This window comes from Triturus cristatus, chromosome 5_1 (genome assembly GCF_964204655.1).
Source record: "Triturus cristatus chromosome 5_1, aTriCri1.1, whole genome shotgun sequence".
Classification (NCBI taxonomy): domain Eukaryota; kingdom Metazoa; phylum Chordata; class Amphibia; order Caudata; family Salamandridae; genus Triturus; species Triturus cristatus.
The window spans coordinates 473,546,572-473,571,193 of NC_140587.1; the positions used below are offsets into that span (position 1 = coordinate 473,546,572).

The window sequence follows — 24,622 nt, forward strand, 5'->3', positions numbered from 1 at the left end:
TTACCTCTCCTTACCTATCCTCCTCGTCCTGATCCTGCCTCTTCCTGCTTCTCCAACCGGGAGCAGCAGCAACTAGACCACACATATGCCTTAACCACGAATATGCTTGGTTGAGGCATATTCGTGGTTTAAATGTGCATGCTTCCGCCTGTGTGGTTTAGCCCCGTGTAGCTCATGCTGCGTGGTTAAGGCTGTTTCCCCTAAGGAATTATAGGCACAACAGTTGGATGTGTCGATTCGCAAGGGCTCTTTTATAACGTGAAGCGGCAAGCCCAAATGAAGTTTTGCTTAGCAAAGTTGTGCGAGACCCCTTCTCCGTTATCTATTTATTTAAGTACGCTTTTGTCATATTTACTTTTAAAAGAAGAGATGCACACTTCATAGTCATCAGTAATGTAAGAGGAGACAACAGAGCATCCCACAGCCTGACCCTTGGCACCCTGCTGCCACCAGTTTTACAGAACCTCAACAAGGTAAGGAATGAACACCAATGGGAAACAACATGATTGCTACTTCTGGATTGGTCGACTACTTTGAAACTTGCCCACACTACTATGTGATGAGTGTGTCAGAGAGAGCTATAGACATTCTGAACAACAGTATGGCCAGAGCTGCACCTGATGGTGTTTAGAGCTGTGTTTTACAGTACTCCTGTCTCTCGCCACTCCCTTTTATTGTAGATGCCGAGCTCATAGAATGCGCTGTTTAGCATATTGCAGAATTCCATTGAACTCTGTAGCCTATATTCATGATTGCCTGTCTTGAAACTGGTTAACAATAATATGTTTTTATATACTGCTTCAAACTAATTTTCAGACATTCCAAAGTGGTGCGAATCATGTGTGTTAAAATTACCCAATTTAATGATAATGAATTTGACAACCTGCAAGAGATGGAGGGGCAGATTTGGCCTTGCATAGTTCAATCTTGTAACCTGCAGATCACATCAGTTGGCAGGGGTGAGCATGAACTCGCTAAGTCATCTCGCTGACTTTTTTCATCCAAGGCAAAACTCATGTCCTGGTATGTGCCTCTCTAGTTAACACGGAAAAAATCAAGGTCCTTTACCCTTCGAGTTCAGATTTCGAATTCTCATCGCCACATGAAAAGTACTGAATTTACAGTCAGAAATCCCAAATTCCGATTCCTATAATCGTGCCTTTCAGATTCTTTGAACTGCAAATTCCATTTACGTACGAGAAAGATCATGACGTATGGTGGATTATCTGTAGTCCTATGTAGAATTCTGGGTATTGGTACGGATGATGAATAAACAGGTTTTTCATTGGGATTCTAGTGTTCACCCACAAAATCATAACCTTCTCAAATGTTTTTGATGGCCTATTTGCAGACTTACACATAAGCCTAATTTTAAGATTCTAGCAGAGACACTCCCGCCAAGTCTTGGCCGGGAGGCAGATGCAATTGCAGTCTTTTGAAATGTACCTTATAACGGCAACTAAGAGGTATGAATGTGTTTAGTGGAATAGATTCTGACAGGCAGACGTGCCTGCTCTGTGGGGCGGACATGTTTCTCCATCTGGCGGTGCAGTAAGAGATGGCCAACCTGCTTGCGGATAGTGCTGGGAGACCTTATCCCACCTCGTCCCCAGGTTTGGTGAACTCTTGGTCTCTCCTACATGAATGCACATTACTGGCTGAATGGGACACTTTGCCATCCCTAATAAGAAGCAAAGGGTTGCTTCCCACTGCTTGGCAGCCACTTCTATCTACCTCTTATTAGGGCAGGGAGTTCCACTGCCAAGTTCATTTTGGTGGGAGGGGGTAGACTGAGTGGGGTGCACATTGAACTACCACGCCAACCCAAACACTGTGTGGGATGGGCAGCTATGGCAGGAGTGCCTCATGCCTCCTCTAACCACGGTAAATGTGCCACACTGAACAGGAAAAAGTGTGTAAACTGGGTGTGAAAGTACACAAAACATCCATATTCTAGTGGATGTAAGGAGTAATCTAGTCCTCAGCTAGAACATTATTTTCCAGGTGGAGAACTAAAAGCTACTTGTGCAAATGTCCAATTAACCTCTAGACTAAAGACAGAAGTAAGTAGATAGCACCATGATTACACGCACATACATCTAATGCTTGCATATATGTACATGGAAAAGCCTAGACATTTTGGTGAATAATACAATATATGAAAATTTACGCAATTTAATTTTGACTTTTAGGACCCTTTGTGAATTTGGTTCTTTGGGCGTTGTTTTGGTTTCATACTTTTCAATTAAGAAAATCAAATGAATGACACCATAAAATCATGGGATTAAAGAAGTATACTAACAAGTCCTTTGCCGGAGCCTTTCTTCCCTAATATTGCTCTGGCAGTAATAGACAGTAAGTTGGTCTATGGACACGGCATGATAGCTAGCATACCAAAGTATCTAGTCCAAAAATTAGAAATGACTCAAAACTCAGCAGCCAGAAGCGTCACCAGAACCTCATATAGAGCAAATGCAACCTCTGCTCTGTAGCACCTACACTGGATGTAGGTGGGGGCCTCGCCTTTAACATTCTGACCTTGCCACATACATCGATGCAAAGATCTTTCCGAAAAATTCAGACTCCACTTAACATCAAGGCTAGGTTATTTCCCACTTTTAAAATCTCTCTGCTAATTTTTTTCTCTCTTTTCTTCTGAGACTTTTGACTACTGCTAAAATGGCATCACTCGAGATTAAGCACTTTACAAATGACATAGATATTGTCAGGGGTATTCTACTTTCACTCAACAAATTCTGTACCCACTGAAAATTGCTCTTGTAACTACTGCACATATAAAGCACTGCCAACACTTTCCAGTATGCAGCTTTCTATTACTGAGCTGGGCTTTTGTAATTATAAGACGAAAGGACATGATCTCTGTGGTTTGTAAGAGCCCTTTAAGTAATCACCTTGAATGCACCTAAATAGGATTGCTCAAGTACTCCGGGTTTTTTTTACATTCTGGTTTTACAACAGCTCTGTTGAAATTTGAGGTTAAGTCTTTTGAAATAAAACACATTTTCTGCTATACCTAAAGTGTCTTTGTGGGGCATTTGTGATATTTTTTTCTTTTTTGTCTATCAATTAGTTTTTACTAAATCCACAAGTTTATGTGGTCAGGATGTGTTATTGGAAGGGAGAGAGAAAAAACCTGGGGAGAGAAAAAAACCTGTATCAGTTTCATATATGAACTGGCTCTGCCAAGGCACTGGCAGCAGGCAGACGTACGAACCTAAGGGGTGGGACACCGGAGAATAAAAATCAGAAACTGGTCCATCCATGCGCCTGAGAGGACAAAGCAGTTCACGTTCAGCAGGACTTTATGGACATTGTCTTTAAATGACCATAAAAAGTGGTGCAACTACTAATGTGGTATCTGGCAGGTTCATGCCATGCTTTTGCAGGATGAATGGCCTACCCATCGTTTTAAAGAATTCTGGATTGCACACCATCCTGCATTAGAATCAATTGATTATTTGGGATCCAGAGAACTGTCATCATCTGTATTGGTGTGCCCACTTCTGTTGCAGAGGGTTGCCTTAACAATGAACCCATCATTACCTAGGAATCCGCAATGATACCCTGATGGAGAGCCATACTTGTGCCCACCATACCCCAATGCCCTCTACCTTTCATTAGTAGGACAGTTATTCCTGTGCCTTTATCTAACAACATACTGTGACCACTTGGGTAGATTCCAATTTACCACTGGGTGCAGCTGCGGCTCCCAGAAGTTCCCAGCTCTTGAAATGATATAAATACACCCTTGTAGGTTTCAGTTCTATCAAATAGGTTAATCTACGGATATATTCAAGAACAGGCTGAATCAACACAGCCTCTAGTCAATGCATAACGTAGTGTGCACATACTATCCATATAGTTTATTTCCAATTCTGAAATCTATACTATGCCCAAGTAGATGGCACAATCAAGTGAATCACATTTGCCACAGACACACCATATATATATGTGGCAGTTCTTGAGAAAAGTGCAGAGGCAAATCCCAAACTATTTAAATATTTGAATTCAATATTTAAGTAGCATGTGGGCCATATTTTTCATCTGTTGCACTTTTAGGAAATACATTCTGAGAGTTTCCTCTGTCCTACACATAGAAATTACATTTGTAAATGAATTGTGAATTATTTTGTATACGGTTGCTTGAATTGATTTTGAATGATATCATTGTTTACGTGTAAGGATTTCTTATAAATGGATTTGAACTATGAAGATTCAGCTAATCTCCATAAATACCAGAGCTCGTCTGCATTGCATATATTGTTCAGGTACATTTGCCAACTGTCTGCATGACTAGAGGGTAGACCTTCCTTTCTGAAAGAGTGTGGAAACCAAAGCGTGACTAGATCTAAAACTGCAACAGAAGCAAGTTTTAGGGGGAAAACAGATTGAGAGCCACTGAGCGGAGCCCATAGAAGAGGAAGCATATGAGGCCCAGGCCTGCTGCCTTTGACCAATTAAAATGCAAAAAGAACAATTGATGGACAGAATGCAGAACAATATCATACATTCACCCCAGTACAGAGATCTGGGCCTTAATCCATCGTTTTTTTGCTCACCATGCCATTCCAGTTTGGACCCAGCCATATGAAAATCAGTCTTGACCCTGCGCCAAATGGGAACAGTCCAGCCCGAACTGCCAGGCTAGGTCCTCCTTAGACTGGAAACAAGCATCCTAGGACCGGTTTCCCTCATCAGCCAGGATAGCTTGACTCCAGTGGCATGGAGAGCACAATTGTGTGTCATTTGCTTTCTCGCCCTAAGTGCGCCGGGTATGCCCACACATGGGTCCCAGGCTCACTGTGCCACTGGATTCAAGCTATCTTGGCTGAAGAGGGGTGAAACCCCAAAATCAGTCCCAGGATGCTCGTTTCCGGTCCAGGGAGTACCTGGCTTGGCAGTTCAGGCTGGTCTGTTCCCATGAGGTACAGGGCCAAGACTACTTTGCATATGGCCAGGTATAAACTGGGGTGGCATGGTGAGCAAAAGAATAATGGATTTAACCCAGATCTCTTGACTGGGGGTGAATGTTTTGATTGGTTCTGCAATCCATCCATCAATTGTGTGTCTTTTGCTTTCTCGCCCCAAGTGCGCCAGATATGCCCGGACGTGGGTCCCGGGCTCACTAAGCCGCTGGATTCAAGCTATCCTGGCTGAAGAGGGATGAAACCCCGAAACGGTCCTAGGATGCTTGTTTCCGGTCCAGGGAGGACCTGGCTTGGCAGTTCGAGCGGTACTGTTCCCATGAGGCACAGGGCCAAGAATGATTTGCATATGGCCAGGTCTAAACTGGGGTGGCATGGTGAGCAAAAGAATAATGGATTTAACCCAGATCTCTTGACTGGGGGTGAATGTTTTCATTGGTTCGGCATTGCCGTCCATCAATTGTGTGTCTTTTGCTTTCCCGCCCTAAGTGTGCCTGGTATGCACAGACGTGGGTCCCGGGCTAACTTTGCCAGTGGATTCAAGCTATCCTGGCTGAAGTGGGGTGAAACCCCGAAACCGGTCCTAGGATGCTTGTTTCTGGTCCAGGGAGGACCTGGCTTGGCAGTTCGGACTGAACTGTTCCCACAGGATCAAGACTTATTTGCATATGGCCAGGTCTAAACTGGGGTGGTGTGGTGAGCAAAAGAATTATGGATTTAACTCAGATCTCTAGACTGGGGGTGAATGTTTTCATTGGTTCTGCATTCTATCCATCAATTGTGTGACCTTTGCTTTAACAAATTAAAAGGCATTGCCTCACTCTTGTCAGAAATCAACGTTCATGACAGCCCTGGCAGCCTCAGCATTCGAGTCACAGCACAAGGCCCTGGGTAAGCTGGAACCCGACCTTGAGTGTAATAGACAGACCTGGAGCACGTGGTGGAAGTGAAACAATAAATAATAAATAGACAGACGCTAGGTGGACTGAAGCACTGTGCTTCTGGGTGACACCTTGCCTTGATGTTTTCCAGCAGGCAGGACCCGCTGGTACCGCACACAAAATATGCCACACCTCTCTACTGGCCCAGACAAGCAGTCGTTTGTGTGCACATGGACATAACCCCACTGTTTTTCACTGTTGGCCAAAAGAAAGGTTCTGTTTCACAGTTTTTCATCAGGTTGGTATTTCTGGGCTTTCAAACCACAGCCAAGTGCCCCTAGGCTGTTTACCACCAGGCAGGTATTAGACAGTCATTGCAGTGTTCTTTGCTTTTAAACAGATTTCTGTGCTGGTTGTCTTCAGATGGTTGCTTCCATAATGTTTGTTTTTCAAATGGTGCTTCTGATCTGTTTGCCAACAAGGCATTTCTGTTTTCACCACCAAAGATGCTGTATGTCATCAAAGCATTTAATGACAATATCTTTCCTGAAAACAGTATTTTGACAACAAGCAGGACAGTATCACATGCCTCCTGACAAATGGCACAGCGCCACCGGAGGACCAAAAACATATAAGTATGAGAGAAGAACATGTCTGACAGCAAGCAGAACATAACAGCACCTCTCAGGTGACTAGGCGCATGGAGGTGCTGGCTCAAAGAGAAACGCCTTTGGAGTAAGTTTATGGTTAGAAAGAGCCTCAAAGCACCAGTCAGGCGCCAAACAACACACACTTCTCGGATTACAAATAGCAGTGCATCGTGATGCAAGGTTGTTACTGTGGGCGCACAATCAATGGGGTGTTCCAAAACTGCACATTCAAGAAAAGAGGAGCAGTACAATAACTGGTATGGATCTTAGACCTTGTGTATTGTTTCATCACACAAGCCAAATTTTACGGTAGATCGGAAATAGGTGGATAAGGAACCATGTTTAGTTGTCACGAAGTCAGATATTTATCGAACTTTAGCCCTGAGGTAAGTAATACCGTGAAATTAGGTGAAAATTGGTGTCTTGAAATGAGAATCAACACAAAATTCCTGATTTTCACCTGGAAGCCTCATAACTGTGCCTAGTGCCCACACTGCCCACTGCTCTCAGCCCAATTATGTGTATTACGCGAGGAAAAAACTAAGCAACTTCGCACCCCCGTAAATTTAATGTGGGATACATATGGCAAGGCTTGTGGTCGTGCTGCTTTGCTTAGTCTAACACTGTTCTAGCATTCCGACAAAGCTTACGCTGTCTGTAACTCTGCCTTTTGGCTAAGAGCCATTTGCATTTTGCCATTGTTCTCAACATCTTAGCCTACCTCTGACTTTTCCCATTATAAAAGGTACAGAATGGGCTCAAAAGTCCCAGAATGTGAACTAGATTCTCATTTTAGAAAAGGGCGAAACTGGTCCCAGGTTGCTTGTATTCTGGTGCAGGGAGGGGCCTGGCCTGGCAGCTCGGGCTGGACTATCCCCATTGGAGCAGGGTCAGGACTGATTTGCATATGGCTGGGTCCAAACGGAGGTGGCATGGTGTCCAAATTAACAATGAACGGCGCTGCCCGACAGAACCATTTTGTGTAGACTTTAACGTCAATACCCAGGTTCCGAGGGACACTCGGTCACACCGTTGACTTTAATGATCACTATGGTCAGCTGATGTCATTCTGCCCTCCTTGAATTTGTGTAAAGTGTTCTTAAATCCTGCACTTGATCTCAAATGCCACTCAGCCTGTATGTGATGGGATATTTGTGGTAGTGCAATCCTTTCTCCCTCATAGGGCAACACACTAAAGTATACAAAAAGTGATGGATGGAATGTTTGAATCAATCTCAGCCACTGGTAAATACTGCGGGCCACATCCCAGTTCATTGTTAATTTGCACACCATGTCACCTCAGTTTGGACCCAGAAAAACATGTACTTGCTTTTTCTATAAAATTGTGGTGTTTGTTTTTTCTAAAAGTAATGCGTATTGTTAAATCATTGTACAAAGACTGTACGTTTAAAGGAATTAGACCCTACTCAACGGAACCATTTTGTAGACTCTAACGACCATAGAGACCATGTCAGGACAGATTCTATGAGGATGATCTCTAGCGTAGTATAAGAGAATATTTTAGATAGCTGTTATCAATTAAGTGGCCTTCATTTAATCTTTTATCCTGCCACCAGTCAGACACGTATGTATAGCATGCAGAACACACATTTCTTTTAAAATTAAAAGCATACTCACTAGTTTTTAAAGGAGAATGCAGACAAAGTCCTAGTTGGAAAAAATGGGAGTACAACTGGATGAGAAAACAAAAGTGTGAATAAAGAGTTGTTTTCTTCCCTTATCCTAAATGGCCGCTGTTCCAATCTCATACTCATATCTCTGCCATTTCCTACTTTTGTCATTATCATCTCTAGAAAAACAGGACAATATGTCCACTTCTTCCTTTTGAAGGCATCAAATTTCTGATTTTCTAACCGTTTTCTCCCATCTATGAATGCTTCTGTAGGACTATATTTCAATCTCACTTTTTCTTAGACAGCACACCCTACCATAATTTTATAATGTGCAGCTTTTCTACACCGTCATCATCTTTGTTACCCTTGACATATTTTTATACATTCTTTGTTTGAATCTCTTTGCTTCATAACTTTGAACACTGCACTAGACAACTCTGTATCCATTCCTTACTTAAGGCACAAAGTAACACCACCCTCGTCAACCTATGACTTATCTCCATTTTAGTTGTTCATTTAATAATGTTTGAGCATTTGCAAGGTGCATGTTTTCAAGAACTCTTCAAGGCGCCACTACAATAGACAGCTGAATAGACATGATGGAGAGGTTAGACAAAGACTTAAATAGCTAGGTTACAACGTTTTTCTGAAAAAATAGGTTATTTTTAGGTGTTTCATATCATATGTTCTCTCTCAATACCTAAAGAATTTTAAACCTTGTCCCTGGTTTATTCGTTTTGCCCCAGGCTCACCTCGTTCACTTGTTCATCTGGATTCTTTTTTTGTGTGCAAACTTGCATTTGAAAGATAATAATGATCTTATGATTTTTAGTTTAACTCTTTTTTATTATGTTTTCTAGTAGGTTTATAGCATATTCTGTAAAAATGCATTAATGTATTTATTAAATGCCAGAGGAAAAGGTATCCTTCCATCAGAAATGTCATAGTGGGTCACTGAACACTAAAATATGAATAGATTTCCATTTCTTTGTTAGTCTCTTTGGAATTGGAAAGTGCCCCTACAGGTCAAGAAGTCCTTCAAATACTGCCAAGGAGAGTATAATGGCATTTTAATTCCAGCCATAATGTCAGAGCAAACATGCCAATTCAACCACCACAAGCTCAAATCTAATGCTTTCACAGAAATCAAGACTGAACACTTGGCCTCGAGATCATTGGGAGTACAAGTGCATCCTTAAGCGAACAACTGTTCATTAAAGTACAAACAAAGGATGGGCTCATCAAGAGTCTTCAGGGGACTCTGAGGATCTCAACTACCTCGAAGGTTTTTTCCTAAACATGTTGCCTGTCCTAGACACCATTTCTTGATCTTATTGAAGTCTGTGCCAGGTACCCCAGCCTCCACCCACGCGAATCGCTAAATAAAAGATCAACCCTCACTATCAGAGGGCGAGCCACTACCACACTGTTGAACTTTAGCCAGAGCACATAAAAGAAGTTTGGTCCCTTCAGCCTATCAATTGGATGTCTACGAGCCAGTGAATCAAGAACATACCAACTTTAGTCAAGTTAAAGACTGACTTTGATCTGGCCCATTCTAAGCACAAAAAAGCACCGTCCATCTAGAAGAGGGGGTTACTTTTGTACATTAACAACATATTGCCAGCCAACAGTGAAACAACTTTTTTTAAATGGTTCCGAGCTGAAAATGCATTGACCTGAGCTCTATTTTCAAATATAACAAAATATAATCTTTCATTTGTGCCATTCTTAAGCCTACGAGTGAATCCCTTCAGTACTTCAAGCGTTCTGATTTTCAAGAAACTACGTCACCTGACCTGTTCAGCAGTGGTTGTTCAAAGACTGCCACACACCACTGCAAGAGAATGAACTTACAAAATTGCTTGCAAGAAATATAAACTGCCTATGGCGAGATGCCAACGAAAGCATGTAACAAAGACAACAAGCATTTGCAATGCAATAGGTCTCACATTTATGCGAGTTTAAGCTATTGGCATTGTGAATGACAATGCCTATAGCTTAAACTCGCGTAAATGTGAGACCTACTGCATGGCAAATGTTTCTTTAAGTTTAAAACTGAGCGTGGAGCCGCTTCAAGGACACCGCGTGCGGTTTCTTTTCTTTTTTAATACTGATCGCGGTGTCCTTGAAGCGTGCACTGTGCTCAGGGTTAAAGTAAATAAAAGATAAAGCAACCGAGGGCATTTTCCTTGAAGGGGGCACCGCGCTCACTCTGAAAGTAAAAAAAAATAATAATAAACAGAGCGCAGAGTCCCAAAAGTGGACGCCGCGCTCAACCTGAAAGTTAGATAAAATGTAAATTTAAAATGATCGTGGTGTCCCTATAGCAGGCACTGCGCTCATTATGCAAATACCCAAAAAAGCAGCCGCAATTGTCCCCATCAGTGACAATAACAACAAAAATAGAGCTCACCTAGATAAAGCAGTCCTTGTAACGTGCCAGTCCTTATGGGCGGTAACAAATGGCGACAAGGCGGTAACAAGGAGGGACTAAAAAGCCTCATAATGAATCGAGAGCCAACATTTGCCAAAGACAATGACACCAGCCAATGAAAAATATGGGAGGAGAGTGGGAGAGGCTTCCACAGCATACTTGACTAATGCATGCCTGGCAAAGTGAGTAGCGCATGCACCCTGCCGCTAGGCTCGACCTAAAAAGGAATCACTACATTATGATGTACATTATAATGGATGCATGCCAGACCCCCATCGGTTTCTATATGAACCTCAGCGGTATTGCACTAACTTCAACAGCAAAGCAAGACCTGGATCACTGAAAACCCATTACACTGACACTTCCCTCCCGCTCCGACCCCTTTTCTCTGGATAGACACTGACTCAACACTCGCTGAGGCTGCAGATATGCAACGTCAACAAATTATTTTTGGCACTGCAGAACGCAGATGCCTGAGATGGAGCCCGAACTACCAGTCTACTTGTCGAAACGTGTCGCATTACTCTGGCTGCTGAAGCCTCCACAATGGGAGCTCCTGAGTTAACAGTTTCAACCCCATTTTGTTGCTCACACGCAAACAAAGGAATATCACCTCTCAAACACTCGACTACCTGCCTGGCACACTACTACTACACGACCCCAGAGCCTCTACATCTCCCACAACTGAGACCCACAACCACATCTCCTCTAACCCCAGCCCCATAGTTAAAATACTGAGCCTAGATGTCAGAGGCCTAAACGCTCCAGCAAAGCGCCTTGTCGTGCTATCACAGCTGCGGGATTCGGACTGCGATATCTTCTTCCTCCAAGTGGGCACCCATAACCAAAAGGCAATGACTTAACCCTCTGCCATAGCCTCCCCCCATTCCCTGTTCACGTCCCCTCCCCTTCTAGTTACCCCCCCCCCCATTTCTCCTCAATGACCTCTGGATGTAGGTAAGTGTATGTGTTAATTGATTAAACCAATAAAAAGATTTGAACCATAAAGTGTAAAAAGCCTAAGCCTTCTAAAAGATATTCTATGTCGGCGTTTTGCTTTTTGACTTATTTCCCTATGTTTACTTTCTTCCTTTCTGATTGCTGCTTTTGATCAGCTCATTGTGTTTTCAATTCTGGTTGCCTTTTTTGAGTCATTTATCTTTCGTCATCATGGTTTTTTTTTCTTTGACCATATCATTTCCAATGTCGCTTCGTTTTGTTCTCATTGTGTAGCTTTAACTGCTGCTACTTAAGAGTCATCTAGATCTTTGTTTGGATGTCAATATATGATGGCTGTTGGAGCATTCATGGTGAACTGAGTGACAGCTAATGAGTGTACTGCATTGTCATCGGATGTACCTCTGCTGGTTGGTCTCTAATGTAGAAAATACAGGAATAAGTAGAAGCAGGTTCTACGACTGCTGTTTTGCCAGCCATCTCTAAATCTGAAATACTGCGTTCAGCATGCATTCCTGGGTATGCTGCTTGTTGCAAATGGAACCCTTGCTTCGAAAGAAGAAAAGGATTATTTATTTTAAACTTGTTTTTTTAACTGCATAAGCACAGATTTTTTTTATTTCTTAATTATTAGGAAAAAGAATGAAATGTGCAGCCACCGCCAGCCATCACACTAGTCTTGCAAACACAACGGAATCATAAAAGCAGGCTCCGAGCCCGAGAATGCATCTATTCGGCAGGTAAGGCCGCAGTGCATGTTTTGGAAACTCGATCCATTATTTGATTAAAACTTGGCTTAATTCATCTTTGCAAGGGCAGCTCCACAACCTACACCGGAGACTGTAAGCTGCTGCCACCGTAAAGCAGGGGCGCACTACTTAGTGTCATGCTACACTACATCGGGCATGAAAGGCTGAAGAGAGAGCAGGGAGAGGCCACTGTGGTTAAGAACCAAAATGCACCCAAATAAAGAGCAGAAGAGAAAGAACGGCGAGTGTCAGTGAAGTGAAGGATGAGGGCTGGCGGGCCACCAACCACACACTAGCAAGAACAACAGCGAGCTGAGAGTGCCAACAATTGCTTTAGAGGTCTAACTTACAACCCCTGCGTATCCGTTTTCAAAGGACTCGTGCAAGTGCCCTGCTCAGGTCACCATTTAGAATTCCATTTCCGGAATTATTTACACCGCGTTGGCCCCGCCCCCTCCCATGATGCACTTTTGGTGGTTGGAAAGTAAGCACCGTGCTCTCTGCTTTTGCATTCCGAGGGAGGAGTCTAACTGAGGGCCAGTCTTTCAGAAATCACCAGCACAGAGTCAGCGATCTAATTTTCTCATCTAAAAAGTTGAATTCTCCTTGTCTGCAATCTCAAGTGATAATTGAACCAATACCCAAAGAAGGTCAAAGTTCCACAAATCAAGCCTAGATACTGCTCATTGCCCACCTTTCCCCTTGTGAATGGAAGTCTTTCAACGTCAGCTGATATATAGCGAAAAGTGAGCGCCTTGGGCTTAGATACTATACTCAGATCGTGTATTGCTTTATAAACTACTGTAATAAACAAGCTCTCCAAACAGTGCTTCTTTGTTACCGCCCTGCCTCCTTTAGGGATTGCCCATCCGGACTGGATCCTTTGCTTCACGGCTTGTTTATATAACACACCCCCTTCAGATAAGAAATTCCTGTCGGATGGGCCGTCCAAAAGGGAGACAGGGCAGAAACTAAGAAGCATCCTTTTCAATGGGAAGCCAGAGTTTAGCATAAACGCTGACGCGGCCCAATGAAAATGATGGGCGGGGCTTCAGGTCCCTTTCTGAAATCTCCTCATCACATTAGCTCTCGCAGAGCGAGCAGCGCGTGCGCGCTGCAACGCTAGGCGATACCTAAAAAACGTGACTTCTATGAGCCATTAAATTTGTTTCTTTTTCAAACTGGTTGATAATTGGGAACACCTTTGATGTACAATAAATCTTCTTACCTTTTACGATTCCTGTATTTCTTTGAAGAGATACCACTTCAGTCACCTACAACACAGGCCATGCATCAGAAGGTACAAGGACACCCAGAAGATTGTCTCCCTTCACTTCTCGAACGCCATCTTGCCCTGACCATCTGCTTTTGACGTCATAACACAAGGGCCTTTTCCAGCTCACCAAGTTAGTGAAAAGGTCACGCTGTATACCTTCTTTAATTATCTGTCTGCAAGTATATGATGCTATACAATACAGCAGTGTATTGACTCTTTGCAAGTCGAACAACAATACTGTGCAAAACAGTATTAATGGATTTTACACACAGGTCTGCAAAGACTTTGACGTACATATTTCTTTTATAATGTACATTATAAATTGAAAATAAATAATTTTAACCAATTAAAAATGGAGGGGCACAGTTAGGGAGCCAAACGTGTATTTTTTATAGCGTAGGGATATAAACAGAAATCAAAAGTGCTTACTATGGCCTCACAAGAATAAGAAAGTGCTATACAAATAAAAATACCAATATTCGCCGACTTGAACACAAGACAATTCCGATCATTTGTCAAACTCTGCACGATTTCTCTGTCATACTTGAGGAATTTTGGGACATAATGAACACCCATTGTAAATGTCTGGTACAGGCTTATTAGAAACAATTCTTCTCATGTGGCACACACGTGGAAAAATGCTGGCATACTTAATAAGAATCTTGACATAGCGAGATTCTGTGCCAAAATGCTGGTAGTAGCACATTAGAAGTAATACTTAGCACAAGGGAGAACAACCAGGGCATACGGGAGGGGCAGGGGGGGAGGCAACCATGACAAAATGCATGCTCTGATATACAGAAGTCATTTTTGACATAACGCTCACCCGTGGTATATGGATACCATTAAAGCAAACATTGTGTATCATTTTTTGAATAAAGGGGTATCCAGGGCATTTGAGGCATCAGGAACAAAATGCTGACCCTGGCACAATGGAGGTATTTTTTGACATATAGGAGAACCCATTGTACGTTTTGAAATTATTAGGTTCAAATCCTGGGGAGCATCAGGTTTCATTGAAAGGACTTGAATATTCAATAAGGGCCCTTTTAGAGACTACGTCGTTTTAGCACATTTAGTTGAGAATTGTGTTTTAAAATGCACTACTTGATCCCGTTTGTTTCAAAATGTTCTCAGGAAGGGAGAACTTCACCTCTCCTCCAACCCGTCTAGAAGTCTAGCTCACTTGCTCACTACAATTCAGAGAAAATGTTACACCCTACTACTTTAAAAGATCCGGAAAGCACACTAATCAAGGCGGTATTTAAAGTAGACATTAGTCTGTGTTGTGTGGTTATATTACTTTTCAATCTGTGATTCCCTAAGACACACCTGTTTCAACTGTTTGCACAACTTCTGTATAGTATTAGTCATGCAGTTATTGTGGAACTTTAGCAATGGCAATTATTGTGATGTCATCAGGATTAATGTCATGTGACATAACTTTTTTGGGGGGAAATTCAGGCTCCAAGGTCACATGATGTCACGTCTTGTAAAGCCATTAAGGTCAAAGGGTTTGTGAAGTCACTTCCACTGTCCCTCACATTTTGGTGAATTGATGTCCGTAACATAAATCAGCAGTTTTGTACCTATTTGCCACTGAGAGAGCCTCCCCAATCCCAACCCTGAGCAAGGAAAGCAAGAGGTTTTGGAGTCCTGGGCAGAAGTGGCCAACTTGCCTTCAGACTCTCGGGCAGCACTTCCTTGCAAGCTCATCCAGGCCGCTATTTTCTTGTGGCTCGCCCTCGATTCAAATCCAATAAGTAGATTTCTTAGGACATTCGGCCTGTGGGTTGTTGCACAGGTCGAAATTTGCTAAAGACATCTGTCGGGCCTGCAACATCTGGACCTTTACCCAGATCCCTGAACCCTACAACCACAGACTGCACGATCTACCTAGTAAGATGTCCCTTCCATTCACTAACTACCTGCAGTCAAGCAACTTAGCCACCAACAAGACCTTGGAAAACATCCTTCAAACAGTTGACATACTCAACCCCAATTCATGAGGCAATGTGAATGCATGACTCTGCCCTTCATGTGTCAATGCACAAAAATATGCTACCATTGTCAGTGTTGCCTCATCAATGCCAAATCTGCTACTAAGTACACCCACTATCTACAGACCAGGCCAGTCAATTCCTCTTCACTGTGGAAATGTGACTCATCCCAGCCTATCTGCAAACACCTTGCCCCCACACGATACACACAGTGGTGTACTTATTATATCTGAGTGAACTAGTCACCATCTCTACAAGCAACACCTTTGATTTCCTCAACATTGCCTACCACCGACTTCTAGCACCTCCATCAAAATTCTTATAATGCTATTGTCCCTATTGAATAGCAAAAAGCTACTTCGAAGAGTTTTTCACTCTTCTAACTTTTTTCTTGTGCCTAACAATTTCCTGCTCGCTGAAGTTTTCAACTGCTGGCTTGTAGACAATTCTAACCTCTCCTCATAGGATTTTAATGACACATGCCACAGGTCCTGCCAGGATATTACTACCACCACCCCCTGTATGACTAGAGTCAGTGATTAGACACTATAACACTACAGTATACACTACATGGTATACAAATTTCCAACCTCAGCATCTTCCTTTTCTTTTGGTCTCATCGCAGGACTCCTGAGGCGAAAAGCCGGGAGCGTGGATACTTTGTTTTTTAATTATTGTGTGTGATACTTTGTTCTTAACTTACCCAGCATACTCGCACTCTCTGGCATTTCCTCAAACAGCGCGCTGACGCTGCTACGAACCACCTCATCCTGGTCGCCATTCTCGAGGGCGAGGTGTGCCACGTGACACGCCCCCTCGGTTGGCCACGCCCCCTTTCCAGACCTATATATAGTGCGCGCAGCTCTCTCAGCGCGACACTAACGCAGGACTCCTGAGGCGAAAAGCCGGGAGCGTGGATACTTTGTTTTTTAATTATTGTGTGTGATACTTTGTTCTTAACTTACCCAGCATACTCGCACTCTCTGGCATTTCCTCAAACAGCGCGCTGACGCTGCTACGAACCACCTCATCCTGGTCGCCATTCTCGAGGGCGAGGTGTGCCACGTGACACGCCCCCTCGGTTGGCCACGCCCCCTTTCCAGACCTATATATAGTGCGCGCAGCTCTCTCAGCGCGACACTAACGCAGGACTCCTGAGGCGAAAAGCCGGGAGCGTGGATACTTTGTTTTTTAATTATTGTGTGTGATACTTTGTTCTTAACTTACCCAGCATACTCGCACTCTCTGGCATTTCCTCAAACAGCGCGCTGACGCTGCAACGAACCACCTCATCCTGGTCGCCATTCTCGAGGGCGAGGTGTGCCACGTGACACGTCCCTCGGTTGGCCACGTCCCCTTACCAGACCTATATATAGTGCGCGCAGCTCTCTCAGCGCGACACTAACGCAGGACTCCTGAGGCGAAAAGCCGGGAGCGTGGATACTTTGTTTTTTAATTATTGTGTGTGATACTTTGTTCTTAACTTACCCAGCATACTCGCACTCTCTGGCATTTCCTCAAACAGCGCGCTGACGCTGCTACGAACCACCTCATCCTGGTCGCCATTCTCGAGGGCGAGGTGTGACACGCCCCCTCGGTTGGCCACGCCCCCTTCAACGCCCCGACCATTTAGCATAAATCATGTGTCTTGGGAGGAAGCGCAGCGGACGAGCGCAGCGGGCGCGACGATTACGCGCCGAAGGCGCGCTTAAGGCAAGCCCGTCCGCGACTGGCCGGGGCTAGGGGCATGTCACTCTGCCCCGCGTATCACCTACTCCCCGGACCAACTGCGCAGCCTCCAGGGACCCTGGCCCATTATGGCCTCCACACGCTCTCGCATCTCTTTCCTTGGTCTTCCCCCCCACTTTCTCCCTTTCCAGCCCTCCTCCCACAGTTGGCCCCCCCCTTTCGTCCTGCCGCACAGTTCCTACGTCAACCCCTAAAGCTCTTACGGCCTTCTATCTTAACACCCGGTCCGCTGTCGCCCATGCACATGAGCTTGCGGTCCTGTTGGATCTTCATGCCCCAGATCTTCTTTTCCTAACGGAGACCTGGTTCTGCGATGACTCCCTCCCTGCCCTATTATCCACCTTACCGGCCACTTACTATGCCCTCAGGGCAGATCGCCGTCCTGGCAAAGCTGGGGGCGGCGTAGCGGTCATCGCACGCGTCGATCTACTTTTCCAAAGTCTATCCCTGCCTGACATCGCGACCTCCGAATTTCTGGTGATTCGCACCACTTCTACCTCCCCTCCTCTGACCTGCTTTCTCACTTATCGTTCTCCTCAATCTCCTCTACAGTTTCTCTCTGATTTCCTGGAAGTCTTGGCCACTATCACAATTAATAACTCCTCCATTCTGCTTCTTGGCGATTTCAATTTCTGGCCATCCGACCCCGCTGAATGTGCGTCCTCTAAGGAATTCTCCGAAACCCTCCAATCCCTTAACTTTACATCCTACGTTCACTCACCCACTCACATCAAAGGTCACATACTTGACCAGATCTGGTCCCTGAACCGCCCTGTGGAATCTCTTTCCATCTCGCCTTGCTCATGGTTTGATCACCACTTGATTTCTTTTTCCCTTCCTATCCACCCCCCAACTAAGCCCCCCCGCCCCAAAAACACCTGGGTTCGATCGTGGGGCCGAGTTAACCCAGAAAGTCTCTCCTCCCTTCTCAGTTCCTCCCTCCCTCCCCTGCACGGCCTCTCCACCCTCTCCCAGGTGGATGCCATAGATCAATGGCTTTCCTCTGGCCGCGACTCCATTGCCCCGCTCAAACGCATCACCTCCAAACGTGAGAAGGACGCCAACCGATGGTTTAACGTCGAGCTTAAGGCCACTAAACTAAAAGTACGTCGCGCTGAACGGGCATGGAGGAGAAGCTATTGCCCCACGCTAAAACTGGAGTATACCAACATTCTTACCCAGTATAAAATAGACATCTTGGAGGCCAAAACATCATACTTCTCCTCCAAAATCTTAGCCGCGGAAAACCAGTCAAAGGAGATATTTACAATCGTCCACAGCCTGGCGTTCTCGGACAGAACAACCCTCAAGCCCGCCCCGTCCGAAGAACTCTGTCTTTCCCTTAATAACTATTTTATTCATAAAATTGCTACCATCAAGGCCAACATTCCCCCCCCTTCTCCCTCCTTTGTGGACCCCCAATGTCCCCCTCCCAAGGGTGAACTCACCACCCTCCCCCCTATCACTAGAGAATGTCTGACCTCCTTAGTGCCTTTGGTCAAGTCTGGCTCTCCTCTTGACCCCTGCCCTGCCCACATTCTCCGCCATATTTTTGTTACCTGCCCAGACCCCCCCCCTTCACCTCCTCAACAGCTCTCTTGCTCAAGGCGTAGTTCCCTACCCCTTGAAGTCGGCGGTTATTGTGCCTATTTTGAAAAAACCCGGGGCAGACCCTTCTGTCCCTGCCAATTTCCGCCCCATCTCCCTCTTGCCATTTCTGGCCAAGGTGCTCGAGCGCCATGTCACCTGCGCTCTGAGCTCCTTTGTGGAGACGCATGGAGCCCTTGCCCCCCGCCAGGCCGGCTTCCGCCCCGCACACTCTACGGAGTCCGTTGTCATCTCGGTCCTGGACAACCTCAGGGAGGGTATGGACACCAACCAGCACCAGGCCCTTGTGCTCCTCGATCTCTCAGCCGCCTTTGATACGGTAGATCATACTATCTTGTTATCCCGTGTCAAGGCGGCAGGAATCGGGGGGACTGCCCTGGTCTGGCTATCCTCCTTCCCGAGCGACCGCACCCAGGCCGTTCGCCTGGGTGACTTTACAGCGGACGTCCGAAAAGTTCAGTGCGGGGTTCCCCAAGGCTCTTCCCTTTCCCCTCTCCTGTTTAATCTGTATGTCGCCCCCCTTATCTTTTCCCTTCAACAGATGGAGGTCGCCGTATTTAATTATGCGGATGACCTCCAGCTTGTTTTCAACCTATCTTCTTCTCCCTCCTCTGTTCTAAACTTTCAATCTGTCATGCTCCATATCAGGGATTGGATGAACCACAACCACCTCAAACTCAACCCCGACAAGACCGAGCTGGTCTTGACGGGTGGTTCATCCAGCCCCTGGTCCTCCCTTTTCTGGCCTCCCTCTCTTGGCCCTTCTCCTGCACCCTCCTCCTCTGTTAAAACCCTAGGCATAAAAATCAACTCTCAACTCACCCTTCACTCCCAGGTTAGCTCTGTGGTATCTTCTTCTTTCCTTTCCCTGCGCACTATACGCAGAGTGTCTCGCTTCTTTACTTTCTCTGCTCTCAAGCTTATAATTCTGGCCATGGTGGTGTCCCGCCTGGATTACGGCAATGCTCTATATGCCGGCATTCCTGCTTATAGCTTGCGGCGCCTACAGCAGATTCAGAACCAGGCGGCCTGCCTGGCCTTCAAACTTCCTAAATCTCATCACTCTACCCCTCTTCTGAAATCTCTACACTGGCTCCCCGTGCGAGCCAGAGTCCAATTCAAACTCGCCACCATCACCTTCTTGGCCCAACTTGGCCTGGCTCCGGCCTTTATCTCTTCTGAGATTACTCCATACGTTCCCACCAGGGAACTACGCTCGTCCTCCCAATCCCTCCTCACCGTCCCCCGCTTCCGGAGAAAGAAGTGGGGAGGTTCTAAATTTGCCACCCTTGCCCCGACCCTTTGGAACTCCCTTCCCCTTGAACTTCGTACCATTACTCTTTACTCACAATTCCGTAGACACCTCAAGACTTATTTTTTCACGAAGTCTTTTGAATAATCCTCCATCAACCCTCCCTGCCTATTAGCCCCGGATCCGGTTAGAGTTAGCGCCAAGAAACTGCTGGTATACGTGCGCTCTAGAAATAATTTAAATCAAATCAATCAAATCATCATCGTTCTGTCTTATTCAAGTTACACCACCCCCTCTCCACCTTGCAGCATAAACATTCATTTCACTCTCCTTCTTTCACTCCAAGAAAAATGTAAATCTGAACATTTAAAACAGCACTTGAGGAAAACCTCTCCTCAAACAACACCAGCAGTTTCCCTCACAACATCGTGCTTCAGAGTTACCTTGAATCCAACAACATTCTTGACGCCAACAAGTCTACCTTTAGCCCCCAAAAGGGGCAGAAACCGCCCTCCTAAATATTTGCGATGGCACTCTTCAAATGTATAGATGAAGGCCCACTCATCATGCTTATTTGTTTGAAATCAGCAGCTCAAGTCTCTGACCACTCCATACTGTGTTTCAAATCCTTTCTAATTCTTGAGGTGAGCTCTCAAGTTGCCTGAGTGGAAGAAACTGCTTCTCTATCCTATCTCATAACTTACAGAGCTCCCCAAGGCCCCCCCCTGTTATCCTTACTCTTTCTATAAAGTCTCTCATGGAACTCACCTGCACCTTCGATCTCCAAATACACTCTTATGCAGATGTCAGCCAACTCTACCTGAGAGTAACTAGAGTGTAGAATCAATTCAATAATGTCTCCAGGGGTCTAAGGACAATTTCAAAACACCCATAATCAAAATGGCGGAAAGACCTAACTCCTGGTTTTACAACATCTTAACTGCTGAGGAAAGACGACTAGCACTAGTCCCCACCCCCACTCTCCTCAGATAAGTGTTTCCCATAAAACGAGCACTAGAAACTAAGACTCTCTTCGACCCATTGATCTCAGCCTTAGCTTTCAGAATCGTGCTTGGGTTCCTTCCAACGACTCCAACTTATTAAAAAACTCTCCCATTCATACACAAAACTCCCATCCTACCAATTCAATAGACTTCAAAAACCTACTGTACACCTCATCTTTAGACAGCAATAGTCAACGCACCACTCACCACTGCAGGATTCTCCACCGACTTTCAGTCAAGGAGACAGGATCACCTTCAAGACTGTCTGTCTTCCCTTCAAATGGCTCAGCATCTGCCTACCTGCAAAACAAATAAGAAATGCAACGCTCAGACGTCTAAGATCCAACAATCATAATCTCCTCTCCATTCAAAAATCAAATCACTTGTAGACAGATGTTTCGTGTGGCTAGAGCCCTGCCTTTGGAAGTCTTCCTATTTGCAGGTGAAAATTCAGTAACCTTCTTTTTTTGACAAAGCAACTTTCAAGGAATTCACCAGTCGCCACAGTTCAAATCAGACTATGATTCCAAGGTGACTTTATGTTTAGCTCCGATAAAGAAACTCCATCCACCACTTCTACCTGCTCCAGCAATCCCTTAACTAGCTGCTAATTTGACCTATTAGATCACCATGGCGTCGAGGCCGGCGCGTTCATCAAGCTCTGCAACAGACTGCGCAACTTTCGTGACGGCAGCCTGGAGGCAAGACTCTGGAAAGAAATATCAATCAGGCAAACCAGCCAAAAACATCGGCGCCACCTGGAACACTCCCTGAAGTTACTCGGTGTCGAGGAATACTGGGGAACAAATCCATCCCAGCAGGCGTTAAAATCTGTCATCAAGAGAAGAGACCGGCTCTGGTCTTTTCATTCTGACAATGAAAAACTGTCCAGAAGGAAACACGCCTGGGCGGTTATTTCTGACTTCAAACCGGAGGTCCAATTACCTTACCAATCAAGCACATATGCACCTTTATGGAAGTAAAGGTTGACGGCACGGAGGATGGGAGAATGGCCTTTCTTAAAGCACTTACCCAAATGGCGTCGCCCCAGTGTTAACATAGAATGTAGGGAGTTCGGCTATCATACCGAAGCAATGGAGCATATAGTCTGTGCACGTCCCGCATTGAATAACGACAAAAGGACATTTCTGCGGGGTGAATGGAACAAACTTGGGAGTTCGAACATGCAGACAGGCTATAATAGCTGCTATGAACCCAGAAAATATGATGCTCAACATCAGGTTCACTAAAATTGTAACCAGAGTGGCCAAAAGACTTGGGTTAAACAGGGACGCAAATTCCTTTGCCCCTAGAAGCACTGCCATGACGCCCTTTGATCAATTTATGAACTCTTGACCATCCTGTGCTGTTTACCTGAATACTGCCTTTGTCCCCAATTTTAATTATTCACAAGCTCTCACCTTAGAACTTTTTAGAACATTTACGCCCGGCTTGCCCCTTCCCTGACTAAAAACGAGGCTACGGTCTTTTGACATCCTAGGTTCCGGACCCTAACGGCTATTAATCAACTATGGGACATTTTACTCTAACACTTTTTTTGTTTGTACCAATAATTTGTCTTTTTGACCTTTTGTATACATGAAATATATATATTTTTTTTAATTGTTATGGTTTTAAGTAATCAGACTATAAGATTTAATAGAATTAGCTGCCCACACATATTCAACCCATAACATTATCTCCCAAGGTTCTAGACAGAAGAATGATGGTACGAGATCTGCAGCTTGGAGAGAACACAATCTGCACCACAATACCACAGTGCGTAAAAAGAATGTGTTTCAGAGTTTAGTGAAAATTCAAATTATTTGCCATTTTACACAATTCCCAGATTTGAGGGTTTCACTTGGGGGATACCCGCACCTGCACAATAATGTATTTACTTTCCATCGGGGTGCAATGGAATTTAAGTGTTCCAAGAACAAGACATTTTGCAGGAGGGAAGTGTTATTGACAGGTGGGACTGAATGTTAAAAATCCCCTGCAGGAAACTTTAAGCTGTATGCAGGGACAGTGCTTCCATAAGATATGGTAAGGCCAGAGCCATAGGGCACCAGGTAGTAGTGGCACCAATTTACTGACACAAAGGCAAGCACATGCCTTTTTTCAGTGTGTAGGGCCTGTTTCAGCAAGTAGGAATTAGCTTACCAAGAGTGATGAACATCCCCACATTGCGAACAGACTGTACTCTTTCACAAAGAGGGAGTTGATGCATTACTACAATGTGGTTGTGCACAGGGATTTCTCCAGTACACTGGTTAATGCACTCTGCAAGTGCTGCCCTTCCTGAAGATGAACTCTGGATCCTCAAGTAGAGGTCACTAGCATATCTGAGTCTTCTTCTTTTCAAATACTTTTTATTTGTTTTTTTTAAACAACCAAAACCAAACATCAATATACGGCCACCACAAACAATAGTGACATAGAAATCAATACACATTCAGATCATGGGAGTCTACAGGTATGGCTCTGTTGAATGACAACAGTTACATCTATTGCCTGGGGTGGTCGAACCACAAATACGAACAGGGCACCCACTAATAACACCATGTCATGGTGAAACACCTTGAGTAATGCCCCACATCCGCCCGCCCCTCCCACCTTAACCCAGCAGAAGTTCTGTTCATGCAATGAAGGTTTGGATATGTCTCAAGCGACTCCCATGACGTGGGTCAAACTGGATCACGCGATGAGCCACCCACTTCTCCTAGATTTTATAATCATCATCATTTAATCTTTATTTCGGCAATATTCCAGCCATAAAAGATACAATTAAAACCATCATTACAATAAGATAATAGGACATTAAAACAGTACATACAGGTTCAAAATCCAGTATAAGACCCTAAACGCTAGCCACTATTCACTATTAAAAAACTTCTTTTAGACCACATAGCGAGCAGAAACTTCGATAGGGCAAACACAATATATCCTACAGTGTCCGATTTAAATTTTTTTAATGCAGCTGAGCATTTCTGAAAGCCCAGATTTTTGCAGATTTGTACAATCCAGAACTTCCGAGCTCTACTATAAGCAGGGCAAAAGAATAAAATATGGCATTCATTCTCTTTTTCAGCTCCACAGCCTGGGCATTGGGTGTCCCTAGATTTTATAATACTTCTGGGGGCAACCCCGCACTATATAATTAGAGTGTTCCAAACCTAGGAAGTGGTCAAAACACCCCTTCCACCTCTGCAGTGAAGGAGCAGTAGTATCTTTCTAGGCCCCAGTGATGTTCCGCTTGGCTATACCATGCCCAGCCACAGCAGGGCCACGGATACCAGTCTCCATCGACGTCATCGGAAAAATGAAGTAAGGCACGTCTGGGGGTCCATGGCAATGCCTGTTCCAATACTCCCTCTGAACAGTCAAAAACTCTCACCAAAAAGGGCGTCAGGACAAGGCCGCTGCAGACGGTTTCTAAGAAGTCTCCCAGGTCCACTCGGCAGGTCAAGTGTGTC

The 24,622-nt window shown here is 44.8% G+C and overlaps 1 protein-coding gene across 4 annotated transcripts in view; it reads right to left on the reverse strand.

The window, feature by feature from the left end:
• OSGIN2 (oxidative stress induced growth inhibitor family member 2) overlaps window positions 1–24,622 on the reverse strand; it is a 223,493-nt gene that overhangs the window by 185,822 nt on the left and 13,049 nt on the right. Inside the window, exon 2 of one of the 4 annotated variants that reach the window (XM_085605311.1) lies at window positions 21,351–21,443. The exons of 2 other annotated variants lie outside the window; for them this stretch is intronic. The gene's annotated coding sequence lies outside the window, so the exon portion shown is untranslated. Of the gene's footprint in view, window positions 1–21,343; window positions 21,444–24,622 lie in introns of all 4 variants that reach the window. One more of the 4 variants, XM_085605312.1, reaches the window with a different exon arrangement.